Raw genomic sequence first — 24879 nt, 5'->3', positions numbered from 1 at the left:
CAAATGAAGGAAAACACTAACAGTATTTGTAGCTAACAATTAAATTTGAACCTTCAAGAGAAAAATCAGGATTTTGTAAAACTTACAAGCATCACCATAAGCTTGCCAGCTTCCAGATGGCTAAAGACTTTTCTAAGGCAGTGGATGGGCGGTGATAGTAATGGATGTGATTTTTAAAATATTTCATAATGAAATATGTCAACACTTGAAGATCTGCCTAACTCGGTTAAGCAAAATTTTCAAAATGACCAACACATGATGGTACAAAATTATGCATAGGTAAATGATCCATTTAAAGTGCAAGATGGACCAACAGATTTTATTTATTTATTTATTTGTTTGTTTATTTTGAGACAATTTTGCTCTTGTCACCCAGGCTGGAGAGTGCAGTGGCATGATCTCGGCTCACTGCAACCTCTGCCTCCTGGGTTCAAGGAATTCTCCTGCCCCAGGCACCCGAGTAGCTGGGATTACAGGTGCCCACCACCACACCTGGCTAATTTTTTGTATTTTTAGTACAGACGGGGTTTCACCATGTTGGCCAGGCTGGTCTTAAGCTCCTGACCTCAAGTGATCCGCCTGCCTTGGCCTCCCAAAGTGCTGGGATTACAGGCATGAGCCACTGCACCTAGTCCCGACAGATTTTAATGTAACAGATTATGATTCATAATTAATCAGGTTCATTGGTAAGGTTTCAAACTGCACACTGCAACTAATCTTTAAGAAACTACCACCACCTGTCAAGTTTTAGTGTGGTAACTAAGAACGTTCACTATTAAATGAAAAGGCTATTAAAATATTCCTTCCTTTCCCAACCTCATACATGCATAAAACCAGATTTTCTTCATATACTTCAAGCAAAACAACCCAAAGCAACAAGAATGCAGAAGCAGATATCTAGCTGTCTTCTATTAAATTAGACATTAAAGAGATCTGCAAAAATGTTTAAAAATGCCATTTCTCTCATATTTCTTTTATTCTGGAAACTGTGATTATATTTCATTAAAATTATGTTTATATATGCTATCATGCACTGGTTTTACTGTTATTTTTAAATAGTTTAAACTATTTCTAATATAGCGAATATTGATATATATATATACAAACTATAAAAACAATACCTCTTTGAGCTTTCAACCATTTTTAAAAGTGAAAAGGAACTTGAGACCAAAATGTCTGAAAGCCAATACTGTAAACTACATAAAAAGATGGGCAAGGAAATATGAAATTTAGATGAAAAGGGATTTAAGAAACACATCAACCAATCACAATATTACAATTCATAGATATTCTGTGGACCCTGATTTAAACAAAAGATTATTAGACAGGAAGGAAAGTATGAATGCCAAATTAGGTATTTTATGATATTAAAGAAACACTGGATTTCTTTAAGAGAAATGACAGCATGTACTTTTAAAAGAGGAGTTGTTCCTTGTATTTTAGAGGTACAAATTGAAATGAAAAGATGAAATGATGTAATGTGAGAAATTTGCTGTAAATAAGGGGATGAAGTGGTAATAAGACTGGCAATGTGTTGCTAATTGTTAAGATGTGTAAAGGGTCCATGATAGTTTTTATTCTACTACATCCTAGTTTTGTATATGCTTGAAAATTTTGTTCAAAAATTCAAGATTTTTTTGAAGTGCAGTCCCTTTACATATGTAATATACACTCACTTTCAAATAGTCAATAGGAAAAACTTCTGTTTCTTTTAATTACAGCTAATTTCTACTGGAATTTACTAGATGTTTCAGTATTTTTTCTTCTGTTTTCCCCCGTAAGTAGAGAAAACATCAAATATTAGACATATTATTAAGCCTACTTCTGATCATTTCAAAGCTTACACAATCTAAATTTGAAGAAGAATCAGATTTTACAGACCTCAAAAGCACAAGCCACAAAAGCAAAAATAGACAACTGGGATTATATGAAACTAAAACGATTCTGCGCAGCAAAGGAAACAATCAACATAGTTAAGATAAAACCTACACAGTGGGAAAAGGTATTTCCAAACTATCCATCTGACAAGGGATTAATATCCAGATTATATAAGAAGCTCAACAACTCAGCAGCAAAACAGCAAATAATCCGATTTGAAAATGGGGAAATGATCTACATAGATATTTCTCAAAAGAGGACATATAAATAAATGGCCAACAGGTACATTAAAAAAACGCTCAGAATCACTAATCATCAGATAAATACAAATTAAAACCACAAAGAGATATCACCTCACCCCAATTAAAATGGCAATTATCAAAAATGTAAAAGAAGAAATGCAGGTGAGGATGCAGAGAAAGGTGAGCTCCTATATATATTGTTAGTGGGAATACAGAGTAGTATGGCCATTATAGAAAACAGTATGGAGGATCCTCAAAAAATGAAAGACAGAAATACCATATGATCCAGCGATCCCACTACAGGGTATGTATCCAAAGGAAAGGAAATCAGTATAGCAGATATCTGCACTCCCATGTTTATTGCAGCACTATTCTCGATAGCCAAGATATGGAATCAACCTAAGTGTCCATGAGTGGATGAATGGATTTTAAAATGTGGTTTATATACACACAGGAATATTCAGCTATAAAAAAGAATGAAATTCTGTCATTTGTGACAGCGTGGATGAGCCTGAAGGACATTATGTTAAGTAGGTAGGCACAGAAAGACAAATATCACATGTTCTCATTCATATGTGAGAGCTAAAAAAGTCTCATAGAAGTAGAAAATAGAACAGTGGTTACTAGAGCCTGGGAAGGGTAGCGGGAGGGAGGGAACAGACAGAGGCTGATTAACTGGTATAAAACTACAGTTAAATAGGAGAAATAAGTTCTAGTGTTCTATAGCATAGGGGGTGAATATAGTTAAAAATAATTTACTGTATATTTCAAAAGAGTTAGAAGAGTGGATTTTGAATATTCCCAAAACAACGAAATGGTAAGTATTTGAAGAGAAGGATATCCCAATTACCTTGACTGGATCACTACACATGGTATGCATGTATTGAAATATCATATGTATACCATTAATGTGTACAATTATTATGCATCAATTAAAAGTAATTCTTTTAAAATAAGATTTCACTACCATTTAGATTGTGCCTCAAAACAGGACCTAGGATGTAAAGGGCTGAGGAAGAATTAATCTAATCAATAATAGAAACATGAAATGAATTAAGACTTAGTATGACTTCTCTCTCACTAAATAGGTAACAACCAGCAATGATATAGACTCCCTATGAAGTGATGTTTAAGGGTGGTAACTTTTTTTTTTTGATAGACAGGAGAGTGATGGAGTATCTTCCCCCTGGTGGATAAACTTGGTAATATCCAAGTGATCCTTTAATAAAAAAAGTTTTACTGTTCTTTCTGGTAAAATCTCTAGATAACCATTTCCATTATTTTCTTTGGCAAGTACACTTTAAGGAAATTTAGTGAAATTATCTTATAGTATGAAATTGTCAGCTGTGACTATCCTGGTTATTATAGTCTCCATAAATATAATAGCATTTGATAATAGCATTTGTTCGCCAGATACTAAGTGTCAGGCACAACACACACTTTTGTAAGTTTGACTCAATCTTACCTTCTTTCAGAAAAGGATTCAAAGTAGCAATTTACATATATTATTTCAATAATTTCTTTTTCAGAAAAAGAGGGATTTTATCATCCCTCTAGTCTACATTGAAGAAACTGAGGTGCAGAAAGATTTGGTAACTCAACCAAAACCACAGCCGGTAGCATGGCCAGCATTTGAACCCAGGTCAGTCTGAGTCCAACGGTGAGCTTTCTTTGTCAACCATTGTTTAACTTTACAGAGCTTTGTCCCCCTCTGAAAATCTGGCAAAATCTACTTTCACCAGAATATGGTACACCTCAGAACATGACAAAACTAGTTTACTTGGCCAAAGTTCTTAATATAAATATCAAGTCCACATCAGTGCAACATGTATCTGATACAGTACCTTCAAAGTACATGCTTACTAACAAAATGTCAGTAAGACATACAGATGCCACAAATAGATTTTTAGTCTTTTCTTACCTAAAAACCATATATGTATAAAATTCACAGCAGCAAAATCCTGTCTGACAGGAGGAACAGAAAGTAGCAGAAATCTAAAAGCTAGCACGATACATAACCTGCAGTAAATGTTCACGTTTTAAGAAATACTCAGAATATGCCTTTGCCATATGAAACAGTAGTAACATTACACAATGTACCCTGCCTGAAAACATGTATCTAATATTTGTAAAAATTGTTTTCACCCATATTTTCATTCTGAGGTTTGTAGAGATTCTGTACACAGTACTATAGCATAAAAATATTTACTCTGTTGTCTTTCTTATCATCTAATTTTGAAGCCTATGGGTACTTTCATTATCACAAGAAGACTGAACGGCTACAACAGATTGCTTTTCCACCATCTATTAATGAGGTAGAACAGCCAGCAATCAATATTATTTTAAGAAAAGTGGCTTCTAAGACACCCCAAGTCTTCCTCCCTTGTTGTCTCTCTCTGTAAATGTGTACACTTGCATACAAACATACAAAGTCCTTTACTTCAACAATTTGTGTTCCTAAGACTCGGTAAATTTTTGCAGTACTTAGAAATGCTCTCATTGTGTTTTGTTCTTGTAAGTATCACCTGGTGCTACACCATAATCCACCTGTATTCCACAGGCCACACACACACAAACAGGTAAGACAGTCACAATGCAAGTCACAAACACTATTTTTCCTTCTGCAGAAAACCCCATCACAATTTTTGTTGTTGTTGTTAAATGGTGCTGAGATTTCCTAAGGAAGTATCTTAAAAGTACACCCTGATGGGTCCTCTGTGCTACCAGACAAGATTCAGCATTTTCCTCCTCATCTCCTCTAACTCCTATTGGACTCCAACCACTACTAATGTCAGAAGAGGTAAGTTTGGGGTTCAGATGTCTACCAAAAGCATCAGAGCAGCTTCTGATTCCCACTAATACGTATATGTCATGGCTGACCATGGCTGCAATCAAAAGCACTGATACCCAGCATGCTGCTACCACTGCCCACTGTGGATGTCATGTCAAGGAGCCGATGACTACTGAAGACAGAGACCACTACTGCTGGCACTAGTGCAAAAGTATTGCACTCTGAAAGTCCCTGCTTTGTGAAACAATTTGTTTTTATTACAATATTCTTCCCCTCAGCCTCCAACAAAAGGGCTGGAGAATAGACTAAATGACATATGACACTTTCTTCAGAATTACCTCCCATCTCTCTCCTACACCACTCCTCATCTCCAAACCAAAGTTGTGAAACCTGACTCTCCCTTGAGATATTCTATCTCCTGGATGAACCTCCTCACTCACTCATGTAAATAAATCCCTGGCAGCCCCGGTCTACCATGTACCGCTTACATCAGGTGGTAATTAAACTAGTTAATATCTGATATTCAAAAACCCCTATAACACTTTATATTCAAAAACCCCTATGAGGAAGCAGATCACTCATATATTGATGCTGGCGAGCCTTCTTTCTGTATACTTTTTTGTGTCTGTTGAATGTTTAAATAATTTTTTTAATGAATAAAAATGAGTTTTTAAATCCAGTTTCATGTTTATTTAAAAGTGTATATTATAAAAGGCATGTCTTCCCATGAAAATATTTGTTATTAATGCCAACAACTGAAGCTACAGCACAGACGTCATGAAGGAAAATCCAGTTCCACAAAGCTCTCTGGTAACTTAACTAGTACTCGTTAACTATATGTGCACATTCATCAGCTCAACAGAAGGATGAGAGGAGGAGGTGTAGGGTTCACTCCTCCACCACTCAGGTATGCATTCGCAGACTGTGTATTTCTGGTTCCTACCATTCCTGAGTGACACCTGAAGTTGCTGTGACATTTAGTAATTTGTCATTTTGCAGAGACATGATTCTGAATCACACATGCCATAAAGCTGGGGCAAGGGCAAGTTGTCCAGCCTGGCTGAGACCCAGGCATGCTCTTAGTCATAGTGCTTAGTCTCAGTGCTATGAACACTGTAAATAAAGTGATAAAAACTGTATCTTTTTAAGAAATGAAACAAAATTAACTGCTGGTTGAGTCTAGTGTTGATGACAGAATGAAGGGAGTATGGGGATGTTTATGAAAGCGATAGGCCAGCCACAAAATAGAAGTTTCAGATAAATTAAAGACTGAAATGTCAAATGCAATGATGACTCAGACACATTGTGTGAACAAAACTACCAAATGCTCCAAAAGGAAATAAGTAGAAAGGATGTGTGAATTTGTTTCAATAAGTGCTCCAGACAGTACACAAATCAGTCATCAAATGACATAAGTAGTCAGGGGTCTAGAGAGACCATTTAAATTTTTCAATTCTTCTTTAGCAATTTTATGGAAAGAATTATGTGCTAAAATGATTTTTTTTTTCAAGTTGAGAATTGTGACTGGCTTCGGACATCGACCTCACAAATGTCAAGAATCTACTGTATCTCATTTTGACTAGCGATAAACAGTTTGTGCGTCCTTCATAATCTTTCCTTCCTACCACTTCTTTGCTCCTATCTGCCAGCAGTGGATAAAACAGAGGCTCAGAGTGAGGAGCAGGGACTCCTACGAGCTGGGTTCCTGCAGCATATTCAAAATAAAGAGCCTGCCTGGGGCTGAGATGAAGGGAAGATACCAGTCCTCTGAGACATAAGCAGCACAACCTAGGAGGTGCACAGCACAAAGCAAAAGAGCGGGCCCTGCCTGTAACCCAAAAGTCTGCACCTGCAGATAAGGGAAGAAATACGGATTACTGAGAAAGGGTATTGACTGTAGTCTGACCATTCCTGGTCAAACCATTGTTCTCCAAATATTGTCTTTAAAAGAATGGCTAGCTAATATTCCTCAAGACCGGTTAAATAGTTTTAATAATCTTACTGTTGCTTTTTCTTAAGAGCTGCATTTTATAGCTTCATAGTTAACAATTACATTTTTCAAAAATAAGGTATAGAGATGCTATGGTTATGAGTTGAGAGTGGTTGTAAAATGAGGGTAGACATTACCTTAAAAGCAGCATCTGAGAATCAGATTCAAATTCTGTCATTCAGTTAACAGGCCTGAGATCAGTGCCTAGTGTCAAGGAACTAAACTTGCCAGTTTTTGGTTAAAAGGGCAGTGTATCTTTTGTAAACACTGTGTCAGGAATACTAACCCTAAAATCATTACTATGAACCCAACAAAAATGACAACTATGCTGAAGAGGAAGACAGCAATGAGAAAAGCCAACACCCACTGTAGAATCCAACACCTTGTTGCTACGATGCCTACTATGTAACACCATCAACTCAAGATGATTTTTTGTTTACTTTATAGAAATCATCTTCAGTCACTAATCGCTAACTGTCGAACCTGGTGCAGAATGACATACTCAAAACTCCTAAACGTCATTCTTCAGTAACATCATCTACGAGTCTCCCCACTGCTAATCACCTTATGAATGCAGCATATAAAACTGCTTTGGGCCTCCCCACCCCACTCACCCAGCTCCCGTCATCCTTTCATAGGTGCAAACCAAATGCTTCATTGATTATCCTCAAGATTTGCTGTATGTACTCTTACAGTTCCTCTTTCCATCCCCTACCCTTCCCTCAGCTACTTCCTTCTTTTCCTCCTCTTCGTATCACTTTCCAAAGTTTGACAATTACTCACTCCATGACTTCCAACAAATCAATCTCTCATTTTTTGCACATTTTTGAGACAGGGTCCTGTTCTGTTGCCCATGCTGGAGTGCAGTGGTACAATCATGGATCACCACAGCCTCAACCTCCTGGGCTCAAGCGGTCCTACCACCTTAGTCTGCCAAGGAGCCAGTACTACAGGTGCACACCAGCATACCCGGCTAATGTTTTAAATTTTTTTGTAGAGATGGGGGTCTCACTATGTTGCCCAGGCTGGTCTCAAACTGCAGGCCTCAAGTGATTCTCCCACTTTGGCCTCCCAAAGTGCAAGGACTACAAGTGTGAGCCACCATGCCTAGCCTGATCTCTTAAAGTCTCAATTTCCCCATGTGTAAAATGTAAAGAATAACAGAACCTTTCTTCAAAATTCATTGAGTAATGGTGAAGACAGATGAGATAGGCCAGGTAATAACACAGCATAGTACTTACCAGATACTAAACAGTCAATAAAATGTTAGCTTCTTGTTATAATTATCTGGTTTAACAATTATTCAAATTCATGAAAGCCACTCAGTGACCTTAAAAAAAAATTACGCAGTGGCTTGCTTATTTATTCATAGAGACAGGATCTCACTCTGTTTTCCAGCCTGGAGTACAATAGCACAAACATAGCTCACTACAGCGTCAACCTCCCAGGCTCAAACACTCCTCCCGCCTCAGCCTCTAGAGTAGCTGGGACTACAGACACACAACAGCAGACACTACTCTAGGTTTTTTAAAAAATCATTTTGTCTGAATAACATCTATGGCAGTAAAGCCATCCGTGTTCAAGCCTTTGTCACAAGATGTGAACATCACCACCTAAAAAGTAGATACGATCAGGTGTGATGGCTCCCACCCATACTTTCAGCACTTTGGGAGGCTAAGGCAGGAGGATCGCCTGAGGCCAGTGGTTCAAGACCAGCCTGGGCAACATAGTGAGACCCCATACCTCCAAGAAAACGCAAAAATCAGCCGGGCATGGTGTTGCACACCTGTGATCTCAGCTACTCCAGAGGCGGAGCAGGTGTGATCGCTTTGAGCCCAGGAGTTTCAGGCTTTAGTGAGCTATGATCACATCACTGTACTCCAGCCTAGGTAACAGAGTGAAGCTTTGTCTCACCAAAAAAAAAAAAAAAAAAAAAAAAAAAAAAAGTAGATACATTATTTTTATTTAATACTATTACTCTAATAGTAATATTTATTTTTATAGTAATAATTCCTCATATTTATATGGCACCAGAAAAGACTGCCAATTTCTTTATAAAGCAACACATCTGAAGTGACAGTGAAGGCTTAGCCACATGAAGAAGGTACTGGACCTGAAGCTCAGGCCCTCTTTCCAGAGGATACCCTGTCCTTGGAGGAGCTTAATGAATGGTCACCATGCCGGTCTGACTGCACTTAAACAAGACTAAAGGCCAGGGCAACATTCTGCAAAGTCTGCTCCCCAAAACACAACTTTTCAAAGACCATTTATTCATGTCCCCTGAGAAAGAAGTTTGTGGTAAAAGAGATGTCTAACACCCTAGGGTCTTTGGGAGATGTCCAGGGCACACTGATGTGCAACCATCTGTGGAGTGCTATCCCAGCCAAAGTTTCCCAGAGTCACTGAGTCTTGGCACGATTATCACATCACATCAAGTTCCATGGGATCCCTCATTTGGAAGGCACTGAGCTACAGAAAACAAATTCAGGAAATCACATGAAAGTAAGGTACTGTTTTAGAGGATAGAGTTTATTCATCTTCAAGTTGGATTCAACTACAAGGATGCTGCCTTCTAATCTAGCTCCCAGTCTGAACCTGTTTGTTGGTGTAGTGTCTAATAACAGGGAAGGTCCTCAGGACTTGTAAGTACTTTGAGTCCAGACTTGAGAAAGTGATTCTAAGAAATGTATGGCCCCTGCCTCCTAAGACCTCCCTATAGTTCTCAGATTTAGTTTGTGATGACCTTCTTTTACTTCCATGACACCAGAGAAATACAGTCATTAATGGAAGGACTCATGTATCCACAAATACAAGGTCACATGGGGTAATTGTACAAAACCCATAAGCCTAACAAACATGAAAGGGAAACAAACACGGTGGGGCACATGAGTTTCTTCAATGCTTTGTCATTTTTAAAGGGTATCGTCAATACCAGCCTATTTGACCCTCATAACTACTTTTTTAAGACTGATAAACATTATCATCCTCATTTCACAGATGAGAAAATTGAGGTAACCCAGCTAAGAAACAGATTTTATCTTCCAAGACGTTGCCAACACATTGTATTTTAGTCAACCTAGAAGACAACTTAATGTAACAATGGAAAGCAAAGGCTTTGGAGCCCCAGTGCCTGGGTTGAAATCGTTGAAATCCTTTTTTTTTTTTTTTTTTTTGAGACAGAATCTCGCTCTGTTGCCCAGGCTAGAATGCAGGGGCGAGATCTCAGCTCACTGCCAGCTCCGCCTCCCGGGTTCACGCCATTCTCCTGCTTCAGCCTCCCGAGTAGCTGGGACTACAGGCACCCGCCACCATGCCCGGCTAATTTTTCTCATTTTGTTTAGTAGAGACAGGGTTTCACCGTGTTTAGCCAGGATGGTCTCGATCTCCTGACCTCGTGATCCGTCTGCCTCAGCCTCCCAAAGTGCTGGGATGACAGGCGTGAGACGCCGCACCCGGACGAGTTTAAAACTCAGCTTCACAATTTACTAGCTGTATAATCGTAGCCAGGGTACCTAACCTTTCTTGAGCTTTAGCTCCTTCATCTGTAAAATGGGTTAGGTATATCTACTCCATCGAGGTGTAAACACTTTTTAAAAAAAAAAAAAATTATACACACTAGAGTGCTTTGCACATAGTGAATGCTTGGTATATAAAAGTTACAGTTATTCTAAAGAAAATACAAGTAGCCAGGAGAGGTGGCTCACTTCTGTAATCCCAGCACTTTGGGAGGCCAAGGCAGGCAAATCAAAAATGGTCAGGAGTTCAAGACCAGCCTGGCCAACATGGTGAAACCCTATCTCTACTGAAAATACAAAAATTAGCTGGGTGTGGTGGTGACTGAAAATACAAAAATTAGTTGGGCGTGGTGGTGCACGCCTATAGTCCTGGCTACTGTAAATGCTGAAGCACGAGAATCGCTTGAACCCAGGAGGCGGAGCTTGCAGTGAGCCAAGATCATACCACCCACTGCACTCCAGCCTGGGCGACAGAGTGGGACTCTGAGTCAAAAAGAGAAGGGCAGGGGAGGGGAGGGCAGGGGAGCAGAGGGGAGGGGAGGAGCTCTCCAGGGTACACATGACGTCCAAGCACCAGTTTATCAGATCTCTGAAGTCTCACAGGGCAGAGGAATGAAAACTGTACCAAGGCCAATACCTTTACATCAAAAAAGGGCCTATTTAATTTCTCAGGAGTCCAGAGATGAGGATAGGGAAGGTGGGCAGCAGGGCAGTCAAAAACAATGATACGACTCAGATTTCACGGACAAGTAGATTTCAAAGTGAATTTGGGAGACTGATGTAAGGTCAATAGCTGTTAGTTTTGCCAAGTCCTTATAAAGAAAAAAAAATTTAACTGCCAACAAAATAAAAAGGACATAATTTCTGAGAAACTACTCAAGACTAGGCCATTGGCAATCTTACTATGACGTTTTTGCTGAGGAGGCATAAAAACGTCCTCACATACCAAATGTGGTTCCAGGACCTGCTTTCAAGAGAGCTGGTACAGCGGCAAACAGAAAGTGCTGTGAGAGATTAAAGCAAGAGGCCAGTACAAAAAAGAGAGATGAAAGCTCTGGGTCATCATCCCCAGAGGGGCTATAGTGGGAGTGTTTCTCTATAGGAGCACTGGAGTATGTATGTGCAAGTAAGACGCCAGGACCAGGACATAAGTGGGCTGGGAGGACAGAATCTATACACTGATTATAATGCTCATGACATTGTATCTTGATCATCTACTTACAGGAGGTTTTGAAGCAGAGAGACCTTGATTTACCCATTTTGTTATCTCTTATGAATATCCTTAGTAGGTACTGATAAAACTTATCAAATGAATCAATAAAAGAGAAGAGGAAAATACAATACACTACTGGAGGGGAATGGAAGGGGCTTGGGGACAGGAAAAATCAGAGAAAGACCTTCATCTGTCCATCTAGCTCATATTCTCCAGTGAAAATTCTAACTAGGCTGCTAAGTATTTGTTTACCTCTTTGGCAGAAGCATAACATCACCACTCCAAGAAACTCTCCTTATATAAGTGTCAGTGGAGAACACATCAAAAGAAGTTAAATTCAAACCTCTTAAACAGACTTATTCAATAAGGATAACAGAAAAATCTAAACTCACACTTGAAGCATCTCTCAACAAACACACATTGCTACGAAGAAAAATATTCCTTTCAAATCAAGCATGACAGAGACCAGCTTTGATATTCTACTCACCCTGCCTGATAAGAACTCTGAATCACACACATATTGGAATTAATGTCTGTTGTGGAGAGATGTGAAATCTGCCCTAAGGACCTAAGTTCATATATTTTAGGCAGGAAAAACTCTAGATCATTATTACAATGTGAGAACTGAAATCTTAGCAGCATCAAGAACAAATCCTTGAGAAGCTGGGTCTTCCGTTCTCATCCATTCCTGCAGAGGAGACACCTGAGTGTGAACTAATCCATGCTGCCTTTAAACATGAAATCAGTCATTACAGCGGTTCCACCTTATTGATATTTTCTCAGAAACGCTGTCCCTTTTTCTACTAGTCATATTTTAATGTGAACGATCCTATTTATAATGTCGCAATGGTCTCTCTGATTTGCTACCTTGTCTGCCATGGAGATCATGTGCAAAGGGTAGTCACCAAAGGCAACCTTTACAAAATCTCAACTTCCTGCCCTTCTGTGTTACTGTAAGAAGGATGAATTATTTGAGATTCTGTGGCCTAACCTACTTACTTCCTCTAAAGAAGGAACAGAAAATGAAAAATGCCTTTCAAGAAAGAAAAAAAAAAAAAAGGTACACAGAAAGTGAAATCACAAACTGACATTAACGGGCCTATGTCATATTTAATAGACTCTCATTAAATGCTTTTATTTGAAATTCATGTTCAACGTACAGACTATATCTCAATTTGAGTCAGAAATATTTTTTAAAGTGCTATCATATCATCAACATACTATACTAGAAGGGTAATAATAGAAATTTTACACCCATTAGAGGGATTCAAGGGCCATAAAAAGAACAAAAACCTGACACAGATATTTCTATGCATATGCTAAATATGCATGAACTGAAATTTAAAAAGAAAAACTAAAAGTACTCTCTTGTTCTTTTTTATTTTACTTCATAATTTTTAATGCTAAAAGTAGTATCTTCTTTTTTCTTATTTTGCTTCATATTTTTATAGAACATAAAGCTAAAATTAAAAGATTTACACTTGATTTCTCTTTTGCATGTAATGAATTAGATTTGGCTAGATTTTTTTTTTCTTTCACAGAAGTCTACGGGCTTATCTCGATAACCATTTGTAGCCAACCTGCTTATCAACAGACTGAACAGCTAAGCCTCAAGTCCACCCAATTAGACCACAAACCAATACAGTTAATTACTAAGATCATTTAATAACCAGACCAGATTGACCACCTAGGAATTTCAATTCACTATTCAGGGTTCAACAGTGTAATGGATGGAGAAAAATAATCAACTGATTTTGGTGCCTGAGCAATCATACCCAAAATGTTCTGGTAACTAAACTAGCTTAATTCCACAAAATTTATATAATATAAAGATATGGTCCAGCCTTTAAAAGGTCTGGTACACAGTATATGCTCAAAAAATGTATTAAATAGAACTTCAACAAAAGAGAAGCAGCCCATTACCTTGTAATCAATGCCCACAATGGCATCCTTCTAAGTCAAACTGAAGATCTGCTTGATCCACCGTAACTCATATAACAGAGAGATATAATTCCCATTGCAATACAAAACCACCCGATGAGTCAAAATAGACTCTTCACCTCATTTTGCAAACATGGGACATACTCTTTTGGTTACAGTGTATAACATCAGTAATTATAGCACTCTTGCTCAGGATCTTAGTCATATTCCCTGTTTTCATCTTTTACTTTGATTCTAGGACACATTTCTACCACACCACCCCTCCATTTTCTCCCCACCATTGTCTCTCTTATTTTAATTTTCTTCTATCCCTTTACAATCCTGGCTTTAGAGTAAATTTCATAACCTACTGAGCCTGCCTTGGTAGATTCAGGTCCCACTGTTTCATTGACTGACTGCTTTATATATATATATTTTTCATAACTAGTCCTACTACCTTATTGGGTCTCTTCCTACAGAGAACAAAAGAAATCTTTATATAAATAAGCCCAGTGTTTCCCAAACCTATTCTGAGTAATGTTTTATCAACAGTTTGTGATTATTTCAAGGCCATGGGCTAGACCAAGGTGTTCTTTTCAGAATAATTCAATAATTGGTCTTTTCTCAATTCTTGGTTTTGAAAAGAAAAAAAAGAAGAAAGTAAAGCCAGTTTTTCTTCCCATCTATTTTTCTTATACTTGTTCATTATTGCTCATCTTAGTAAACCAATGTAAAAGAGCACATACATTAATCTGGAAACGTGTTGTTTTTAAAATATTCTGTGTGTTACTATTTTGAAAATCAAAAACCTAAAGATATATCAATCATATGCCAGTATCATTTTCCCTGACTCCACCCCTTTCAAACTGCATGATATGAACAAGTTACTAAGTAACTCTGAGCACCAGTTTTCTCTAAAAGACAAAAAATAATACCCAGTGCTCGAGGTCAGTGAAAGTATGAGAGGTAACAGTCAGTGCCTAGAACAGTACCTGGGCATACAGAAAGCACTCGAAGTATTTTTGGATGAATAAATAAATATAAAGCATCTAGCTTAATGCTTGATCTTCGGAAGGCACTTGATATACAATTGCACTTAACATTGTATATTAACACTTCATAGTGTTTTGCAAAGAGCAACCCCGTCTGCCGGGTCCTATCACAGGAACACATTTCCCACCACATCCAGAGATGCCATCACAGTGTCTACAGCATTTATCTACCATTTACCCATACTTAACCATGGCTTTATTTTGTTAATTGCCATCGTATGTGCATGGGTTATCTCCCCAACTAGATTAGGAACACACTGAGCCCAAGGATTGATGCTCGATGTCTTTGTAGCCCCAACACATACATTCATTCAACCCTGCTGTTAATTGTTGATTTTGTGAAGCAGTTCACAACAGTAATTTACACAAAATAGAGGCTCAATAAATATCTGTCGGTGGAACACAAAACACTGATTTACAGTGTATATGGGAGAAAGAATAATAAGGCAGAAGACATTTTACTGTTACATATAATATGCATAACATTCTTTTAATAACCATCCAACTAATTAACTCCAAGTCTACTCAGAAAGAAACTACAGCTTATGAAGAAAGTTCCCTCATCCAAGATCACCCAACTTAACTTTACTCAAGTTCCTCTCAAAGATCCTTGTTCATTCCTCCAAACTATCTTGTCTCCCAAATGGGAATTTTCTAAAGGTCTTCCCCAATTTTACTTCATAAATCAAGCTTAGTTATATACCAAGGATACCCTTTCCTGGTGCTTCTTTTCATCCACCCACTGCATAGTTGCCACAGTCAATACAAATCCGTTCATAATTTCCCACTATTGACTTACATCGACAACCATCAATGAAATAATTTAATACAGTAAAGAGATAATCTGAGAATATTCCTATTAGATAATTAAGCCCTTTACAAAATGTATCTTCCATGGATCCACTGAACTTCAAGATGCCACGTATAAATGTGCACACATATGAACGTATAAATAGTTCTCTCTAAATACAGTATCTTTACCTATGTTATAAGCATCCCCAAATCCTTGTAAGGAACAAATCCCTCAATAGTAGCAAGTGGTAACACTGGAAGACAGTGTAGATCTTCACCAGAAAGTCACCTTGCAAACACACTGGTCAAAGAAAGAATCACCTCGATCCATCTTGCTAGACTCTTGCTAGACACACAAATCAGGCATTCCTTGACAGTGGGTGAAGGGCTTCTTACTCATTTCTGAAGACGAAGCACTAAAAGAGGAATGCATTATATTGTGCTATGTGTATTGGATAATATGCCATTGTCCTGCATCAGTTAGCCCAGAAATCCATGTTTCCTGGCACAACAGCTCCAAAGAATGCTGGAGCCCTCATCCTTTCCTACTGGTACCATGTGAAACTGTTACACTATTATTAGAAGAGTTCGTTATGTCTACTCCCAGAGTAAGGATCTCTAGAACTCCTCAAGAGCAAGGATCTAGTCTTTTAAGTGTTCAACACTGTAAGAGCTCAGAAAGAAACTGGTTAAGTAACTAGCAGAAACAATACTGCAAGGATCACTCAAGTTACCCATCCTTGGGATGCCAACGGTATATCCCACACACCACATAAAGTAAGTTCTCTCACAAATTCCCCATCCTAACTGCACTACTATAAACAGCACTGGCTGAAATATGGAATTCTTAAAAATAAACTACCAGCCCAGTCGAAATTCTTTAAGAACCAACTCACAATTACTCAGCGACTAATTAAACAGGATATAGACTTCTTTTTTCCTCCCCTATTGGGTTTTTGGATTCTTAGAACATTGATTGGATAATCTCCAAAGACTGGAGATGAAATAAAACTAAAACTTGTCAGGGTTTATTTTGTCAGGTTTAGTAGCATCAAATCGAAAATAATAACAGATAGTACTTGCAATTTTTTTTAATCTAGATTTTACATAGTTGGCTATAATTAGATTGCAGCCAAAGAGGTCTAGAAAACAAAGAGGAAAAGCCCTACTTGGACCTTTCCTAAATTCAGTCACTCGGAGGACTCATGTTCTGGCCCCTATAGTTAGTTTAAATCATTACTACTCCAGTTACCTATTTTCTCATCCTCATCTCCCAGCAGACTCATGCAACTAAAATATTAATTACAGTACATTAATTCCCCTCACACCAACCCTTCTACTTTCATCACCCTACCATTTTCACAATTAGGCATCATTTTAAAGTATTTCTTTCATTTACTCCTTCTACTTATTCAATGACTACTTTGGGATAAATAAATTTCAGGTTTTATATTCTGCACCATGTTAGAGCATGGTCTCTTCCCTCAAAAAGCCAACAGTATACAAGAGAAACTACTTTTTTCTCAAGACAAGATACACTCCTAGAAATATTCTGAGAAATCCGTATCATACACACATCAGAAACCAATCTAAAAATTTTAGCCAAGAGTTAAATCAATATATTCTGACTTAGACAATCTACCTCCAGCCTTTCACAAAGCTTGACAAAGGTAAAATGATATGACCACTATACATCTGAATAACTCTTTATGGTTCTCAAAATCTGATTTTATTTGATTCTTTTAACAAAAGATACGAGGCAAGTATTGCTCCCACTCTGCAGATGAGGAAATGGAGGTTAAAGGAGGCAGAGTGACATATACAAGGTGATATATCTAGTTATTGAATTTAGTCTTCTGATTCTTATTGTAGCCTTCTATCCACAGACCCAGTGACTTCCCAAAGAAAAACAAGCAGTGTCTTCAAGTCAGCACATTTAAACATGAAACTCACCATCTTAGGAAACAGATTTTACTCTACTTGAACCCTACTTGTCTGCATGACCCTCCTATAGCTGTTCTTGCCCCATTGTCTCTGCTGCATACTACATGGACCATATCTACTTATTTTGCTAATTACACAATTCAAAACGATCCACGAGCAGCAAAAGACAATAAACTCCTGTCAATCATTTTTATATCAATAATTACTCATTTTGACTTCTAGATTACATCTGGCCCAATGAAGGTTGTTAGTTCTGCTCTAAAAAGGTAGGCTAATTTTGGTTTTCTTTTGTTTTTGCCAAACAAGATTTAGCGACCCTTTTATTACTCAAGACAGGGCAGAAAAACAGGCAGAAAAGGAGAGGGGAAGATTAAAGGAAGAAAAAAACAAAAATGAAAAAGGTATAAACAGTAGAAAGCACTGGAATAGCATAAATGTACTGAAATGTTCTACCCCCAGAGATGGCTGCCCCCTCTGCCTCAGAATGACCTTTGCCCTAAAAGGAGGTCCTGGAGTATTGGAAGGAAGCCAACACCCTCCAAAATTACCAAAGAGGTATTGGTAGACAACAGCTGTATTCCCTTTGGAGGTATGTTCAAACGTTGACAAGTCTAAGCTAACACACTGAAACTCACACTCATAACTGTGCAACATGGTACCTGGCACAAGTCAGCCCATCTTGGATTTAAGCCATAGAAGTTATGTGACAAATACCCCCAAAGCACTCAATGTAAATTTCATTCACAAAATGTTACCACTGGCCCCCCCCAAGACATTTAGAGTTCCAGAATCTTCCATATCACTGTATAACGATGTAACTAACACACATATTAATTTACAACCCTTTTGTTCCAGTTTTTCCACTTTTTCAACTCCAAAGAATAAGACAATTTACTTTCAGTAGAAAATAGGTGCTAAAATCCTAATTAAGAATCTAGTAAGTAAGCCAATACAAAGATTATCCAGGACAATCTCATAACTTCCTAATGTTTCATTCAAACTACAATCACACTTAGTGTCAATACATTCATGCATTCAAAGCAGTCCCACAAAATGATGTTTTTCTGCCAAGCCCGTCTCATACTCTCCTTCCTGATCTCCAAATGCAGCTTTTTAACATTTGCAGGTATGTCAAGCAATTTGTTTCAACAAGCGGGTCTTACCTTTCGGCGGTGATAAAACACAGAACTCTCTGGCGATCTTCACAATTGCTGTCCACTCTCAAGATTTCTCCTAAGGGTTCTATCATTGGTTTAAAGAGAGGGGAGGTAAAATCAAAACACTGTCATCAAAAAGAAACCTTCAAATCCACAATCCCCAATTAAGAAGTTTACATTCTGAATCACTTAGGCATAATTTTACACCATGCCAGTAGGTAAATTAAAATAAAATAAGCTGGTTCTAGATGAGTTGAAATAGATTTTAATCATTCCTATCATTCCCATGTCCTAAATTCACCCAATAAAGTGTCTCCTATTGTATATTACAGGCAGGTGAAAGTTACAAGGATCGTTTGAGTCAACTTTAATTTCCCTCACTGTTTTTACCTTTAAAATTAAAGATATTTTACAGAATACACACTGGAAAAAGAATAGATATTATATGAACAGTTTTAACCCACACATTTAAGGACTTTAAATCACAAATTATACAAGTATTCAGAAACAATTTCGTAGTCAGTGAAACAAAATTACAGTCTTAGAACCAAAAGGGACTACTTATTCGGACTACACATAACTATACAGCTAAGAAACTACATAAAATTGCCTTATATTTATCAGAGAGTAAAATGAACAGCTCATATAAAAGGCAAATCTCAACTAAAAGTCTTTTCCATTTCTTCAAAAGTTTTAAACACATTTCAACTTCGCAGTTTTATTAACATTCAAAATGAAGTCATCAGCTGAGACTCATAATTAAAAATTGATCAGAGGTACAGACACCGATAAATGCAAATGCAAACGATTGTTTCCAATTCAGGGAGCGATCAATCTCAAATCCCAGAATAAAAGCAAAGTGTTTTTCCTACATAACTCATGTCGGATGGAAGTTACAGGGTCTGAGTCCTCAGAATTCATTGCTCCGATTTACTAAACTTTCAATTTCTGATCAGCATCCTTTCACACAACATCTGGCTGCTCGCTCAGGTCCTCTAATTACTTCCACGTCTGAACGGACTACGTAGCTACAAGTAAAGGCCAAACTTTGCTCTCGGCCTTCCGAACTTAAAGACGCGTTTAACCACTAGAGGTCTCCCCTTGGCCAGTTTTGCACGTTCGCTATTTTGCTGCACTTGAAACTTTCCGGAGAAATGCTCTCTACTCGAGTCAGTGTTTTTCTAAAAACTTGCGCAAAAATCCACGCGACCGAGATAGCCAGCACAGAGCCTCTCCGACTCCCTAAACCAATAAAGACATCACAAACAACGCTCTAGGAAAACCAAAAGGAGAAATGGACGCACTTGCCCTGGCCGCGCCCCCCCACCCCAAAATCTTATTTCTCATCTCAGTTTCCCCTAACCTAACAATTAAAAATCTATTTTTGTTTCTATGCACTCTGAATGATCTCGAATGCATTTTTCTGGCGGTGGTCCCGAGGTGGAGAAGAAGCGGGCCAAGGGATGCGGGGCGTTGGGGGTGGGGGCGGTGAGGGGGAGGGCCGTGCTCACAGTGCCCAAGGAAGTTGCCTAAGGAAAGGGACTCCGTTTTTCGGGTCCCCTCAAAAAATCGGCGGGGAGGGGGAGGAAAAGGAAGCGGGGTGGTGGCAGCAGGGGGACTCAGAAGGGAAACCGAAGCAACGTTTACCTCCGTCTCCCGTAGAAGGGTGGGGTAGAGCCGCGGTCCCCGCGCCCCGGAGAGCAGCTAGTTACCCCCACCTCCCTCCGAGCGCAGGCGGACAGACCGACGCCCCCAGCCCTCCGCGGGGACCCGGGAGGAACCCGCCCGCTTTTAAACTTTCTCTCACGGTCGCGCTGCGGGCCGTGCTTTGACCGGGACAGGGGGGAGGGGGGAATCGCAGGGCCTTTTTTTTCTTGAAAGGTAATTAAAGTTTTACCACCAGTCCAAAAGTTGCGCCCTCCCCCCGCCCGTGCCACCATGCCCTCCTCCCCCTCCAGGGCTCTCAAGTTTTCCTCCCTGCCCGCCGGCCCCCACACTCCACCAGCTCGCGGGGCGCGCGGCGGATGCCTCGGCTCCTGCGCTTCCCGATCCCCACCCCCGCCGGCCTCTACTTCCCCCCGCCCCGCCGCCGCGGCGCGAGGACGGCCCGCGGGGCCCAGGACGCGAGTGTGCAAAGCCCATTATTCCGGAACGGCACACGCACGCGGCGCGAGGCGGGCGGCGGCCCCGGCCCCGGCCCCGACCCCTCTTTTCCTCCCCAGGATAAGGCAGGCGTAAACAAGTTGCAGGAAAAGCAGCCCCGCGCCGCCCCCACCCTCCCCCCCCAGCCCGCCGCCCCGGCGCGGCCGCCGCCGCCGCGACCGCCGCCGCCGCCGCCGCCTCCCGACACACGCCCGCGCCCGCGCCCGCACCCGGGCCGGCGCGGCGCGGCACGGCGCGGGGCGAACGCCGCGACGGCGCGGGCTCTCGGCCCGGCCCGCGGCCCGCGCCCTCTCCCGCGCGGACGGCCGCCGCGGGCCCGCGCCGCCTCGCTTCCCAAAGCACTTTCCTGCCTCGGGCAGAAATAAACCGGAGGGTTTATTTTTGTGCAACTTTCCCAAAATGGCGGAAATTGGAGCTGATCTATATGAAATTCTCACACACTCGGTCGGGAAGAAGGAGGCGGCGAGGAAGCCACGCAAACTCTCGGCCGCCGAGCCCCGCCGCGGGTCCGTGTGTGTGCGTGCGTGTGAGTGTGCGTGTGCGCGGTGGGAGTCGGGCAGGCCTTTCCGCCGCGCACACACACAGCACACGCCGGGGAGACGCGCCTGCACATTCAACCAGTCCATTCTCCGCAGCCCGAGAGGGGAGAAAGTGGCCCGGCCTCTTTTCCCACTGCCTCGGTCTCCCGTACTTGTACTTCTCGCGCTCGCCCGCCCGCTCGCTCGCTCTCCGGTGCGCGCCCGGCACAAAGGCCACACGGGCGGAGGGGGCCGCAGGGGCGGCGCGCGGGGCTCGCGCCTCCCGCCGCACCGATCTGCGTCCCCGGCCGCCCCCGCGCCCCCCGCCGGCGCCCCCCGCCTCGGCGGCCGCGCTCGCCGCCCGGGCTGCGGCTCCGCGGCGCCCACCCGGACACGCACCCCGGCGGAGCCCGGCGCCGCCGCGCTCCCCCACCCCGCGCCCGGTGTCACGAAAGCGACCAAAGTGACAAGCTCGGGGGGCGCGGGGGAGGGGGCCACACGCATCCCGCCGCCTGCGCGCCAGCCTGAGCCCGACGCGGCCGCCTCGCCCCGGCTCCCTTCCGCACGGCCCCCCACACCCTTCCCCGTGTGCGCGCAAAGAAAAAAATACAAGTCTCTCCTCCCCCCATTTTTTCCTTTCTCTTTTCTCTCTCTTTTGTTCCTCTTTCACACTCGCACTCACTACTTCAGAGTGAGATGCCCAGAGACTCCCTCTCCAGCCGTTTCCGAGTCACTTGCCCACTTTTTTCCCCGGGATTAAGTTTTCTCCTCTTTCCCAGAGGCGCAGAGAAGTGGGGGAGAAACCCCTTCTGTCCCTCCCCTCCCCTGATCTGTTTCACAAGACGAGGGTGCGCTTCCTTCCCTCTATAGGGCTCTTAACTTTCATCCTCACCCAGAAAAATAAATGAATGGCTTTTGCACGGACAAATCTTCAGATTAATTAGAGATTAGATCCGATCAACCGCTTCTTACCCCCAAATTTTCTCTTTTTTTTTTCTCCGTCTCACGAGTAGTCCTGACAAATGGTCCAGGGCTGCGGGCGCAGTGCGCATGTGCGCGTAGAGTCAGGGCTGGGGAGAGGGGAAACTGCGCTGGTGCCGGTGCCGCCGCCGCCGCCGCCGCCGCCGCCGCTGCCGGGGAGGCTCGCTCTGGCTTCCCTGTTACTGCTGCTGCGCCTTCGCCGCTGGAAAGCAGCAATAAAGCCGGGTGGCAAATGCAGCTGCCCGCAGATCCTGTTTCAGGTGCATCTTTTCAATGGCCCGGTCACCGCCTCAGAGCTGGTTCAAGAACAGTCCAAACAAATAGGAAACACTGCTAAGGTTCCAGATTTCTTTGTCTATTTTTCACTTTACTTTTTTTAAAGGCAATTCTCAGAGCAGCGAATCCACCACGTGCTGCGAAATGTATGCATTCAGCCATTAAAGAGTGGGCCTTAGTCTTGCACAAACATTACCCAAAGGCTAAATACATGCTACAGGTCATGAAAAGTAACAAAGTTGTAAGCTTTGGGAGAGTACAATCTTCCCCTCTTTGATGGCTGGAAGAATGCATAATAAAGAAAGTGTGCATATAAAACTTGTGCCTTCTTTCTGCTTCCAAAGTGCGGATCTTTATTGACAGCTCCAACATGTTAGGCCTCTGTCGAGTAATAGGCTGAGATTCCTACAGTAACTTAGAAATCACTGTGAAAGTCCCTTGGCAATAAGCAGGTCCAGGACTACCCTCTTAACGTATTCAGTCAAGATGGCTGAGCGGTCCTAAATGGCAAAACCTGTCTTTGTTAAACCGTCAAAACTAGATCAAGAGAGTATTACATTTCAGTATTGACGGCTTTCCGCGCATTGACTGCAGGCCGCCATTTGGACAGCTTCACCGGCTTCTTTTCTACTGAATAGGAGTAGTTACAAAATAATTCGAGTAATTAAAGTTTTAATAAATATTTTGATGTCAATAGCAGAATTTCTGTGTGAAAAAAAAAAAGTAGCATGTGTGATTTTAGGAATGAGGGAAGCATGTCTTAGATTTCGCAGGGGTGGGGAGGTAAGGGGAAGTCCCCATCCGCAGAGTAGACTATTTATTTTGCATCTAATAAAGGGTAAAGGAGGCCCTTTTCTGAAACTGCTGCCTGAGGCCTAGAATTTAAATATATCACAGATGGAAGTTCTATATTAAAAATCCTTCTCCAAAATGTAGGGAATATTATTCTTGATTGAATTTTTTCACTTAAGGAATGTTTCTTGAACCAGTTTCAGAAAATGAACTCTTAAATTCTTTCCTTAGGACCATGAAATTACCCTATAGAAGCAGACCACCCGATATATCTAATGTTGGTGTGCTGACCAAATTCTCCAAACCAAAAATCAGGACATATGCCTTAACAGGTACTCCAGAACAAAGGGACAAATCCTGTGAAGCTGGAATGAACTTATAAAATGCTTCATATGTTGAACAGCCATTGATTGAGGGGTGTGAAGTAGAGAAGACTGGGTAGTGAGAGCTATAGATGATCTCAAACCACCAGTTCGCTATTGATTTCACCCACCACCACATTCAACCCTTTTCAGAGCTGTTCCCAAACAGCTTAATTAACTGATCTGAATTTCAGCTTCTCTCCTTTTCTCTCTAGCCCTTGAATAATAAGCAGTGAAATGGCCAAAGGCAAACTACAGGAGGAGAAAGAAAGAAAGGGCATGAGCTATGTACAAAACTAAGACCTTGCCCCCAAAGAAACTAAATTAATTTTAGATTCCTTTCTGAAAAATCCATTTTAGATTCCTTCTCTCAAGAAAATTTCTAGATGATATTTCTGTTGTACATATGTTTTCAGAGATACTGGTTCAACAGTCTCTAAATGTGTATTAATGGCCTACCTGTGCTAAGTGCTCTGCAAGGTGCTGGGAATAAACAGGTGACCAAAACTAGGCCCCAGCTACAAGGAATTCAGCCTGGTGAGAGAGACATTGTAGTAAAATGGGCATTATGTTACAGTAATGTTATAAATGTTATAGCAGAGGTATGTAGAGCAAACACAGCTGAGTACCAGTGGTAATAAGGAAAGGCTTTCCAGTAGAAGTGATGGCTAAACTGATTCTTGAAGGACAAACATCCAGGGTACATGATGCCATCCTTCTTCCCAGAAGGTGTCTGGGAACATGAACCAATCAGAAAAGTGCTTCAAGAGCAAGGCTTGCCTAGAAAGTGTACTGACAGAGGTTCACTAATAGAAATAAGAACGACTTGGGGCTCTCTACAATACACTGTCTTTCTCCTCCGGAGATCATTATTGAAACCTCATCTCAATTTTTCTCAAGATATGGTTCAGGATAGTAAAGATTTTGAAAGTACTCACTTATAGGAATAATGACTTTAAAGGCTGCTGTCAAAGTTTTCTACAAAGAATCCTTTGGTGCCACTATCAAAAACAGAGGCAAAATACATTATTAGAAGCTAGGTAACATGATTTTATTCTTCACGTAAATGTGTACTATTTACCGGACCTTTCCCATCTGTTCACTAAATGGTAATATACTAGCAGAGGCTTCTTTGCCATACCTTCCACCTTCCGCCATTCACGCACTTGTTAATGATTCATGATAAATGCCTTCTTTCCGGCATCATTTAATCTCATCATCCTCTACCACTCTCCCACCTTCTCACTCCACCCTCCTCCACCCTGCCACATGTAAATACCAAATTCATGCTTC

At 41.1% G+C, this 24879-nt stretch overlaps 1 protein-coding gene across 11 annotated transcripts in view; it reads right to left on the bottom strand.

Moving 5' to 3' along the window:
* L3MBTL3 (L3MBTL histone methyl-lysine binding protein 3) overlaps nt 1–22256 on the bottom strand; it is a 121573-nt gene extending 99317 nt beyond the window's left edge. For 3 of the 11 annotated variants that reach the window (XM_073022463.1, XM_008007081.3, XM_008007083.3), the window contains exons 1-2: nt 22148–22256; nt 18501–18579 (exon numbers count right to left, since the gene is read on the bottom strand). The gene's annotated coding sequence lies outside the window, so the exon portion shown is untranslated. The other 8 variants (XM_038000933.2, XM_073022462.1, XM_073022465.1 and 5 more) reach the window with 8 other exon arrangements.
* Nucleotides 22257–24879: the final 2623 nt, after the last annotated feature.

Source organism: Chlorocebus sabaeus, chromosome 13 (assembly GCF_047675955.1).
Source record: "Chlorocebus sabaeus isolate Y175 chromosome 13, mChlSab1.0.hap1, whole genome shotgun sequence".
Lineage (NCBI taxonomy): Eukaryota > Metazoa > Chordata > Mammalia > Primates > Cercopithecidae > Chlorocebus > Chlorocebus sabaeus.
The sequence above is the reverse complement of the archived record's forward strand: the minus strand, read 5'-3'. Positions and strand labels throughout refer to the sequence as shown.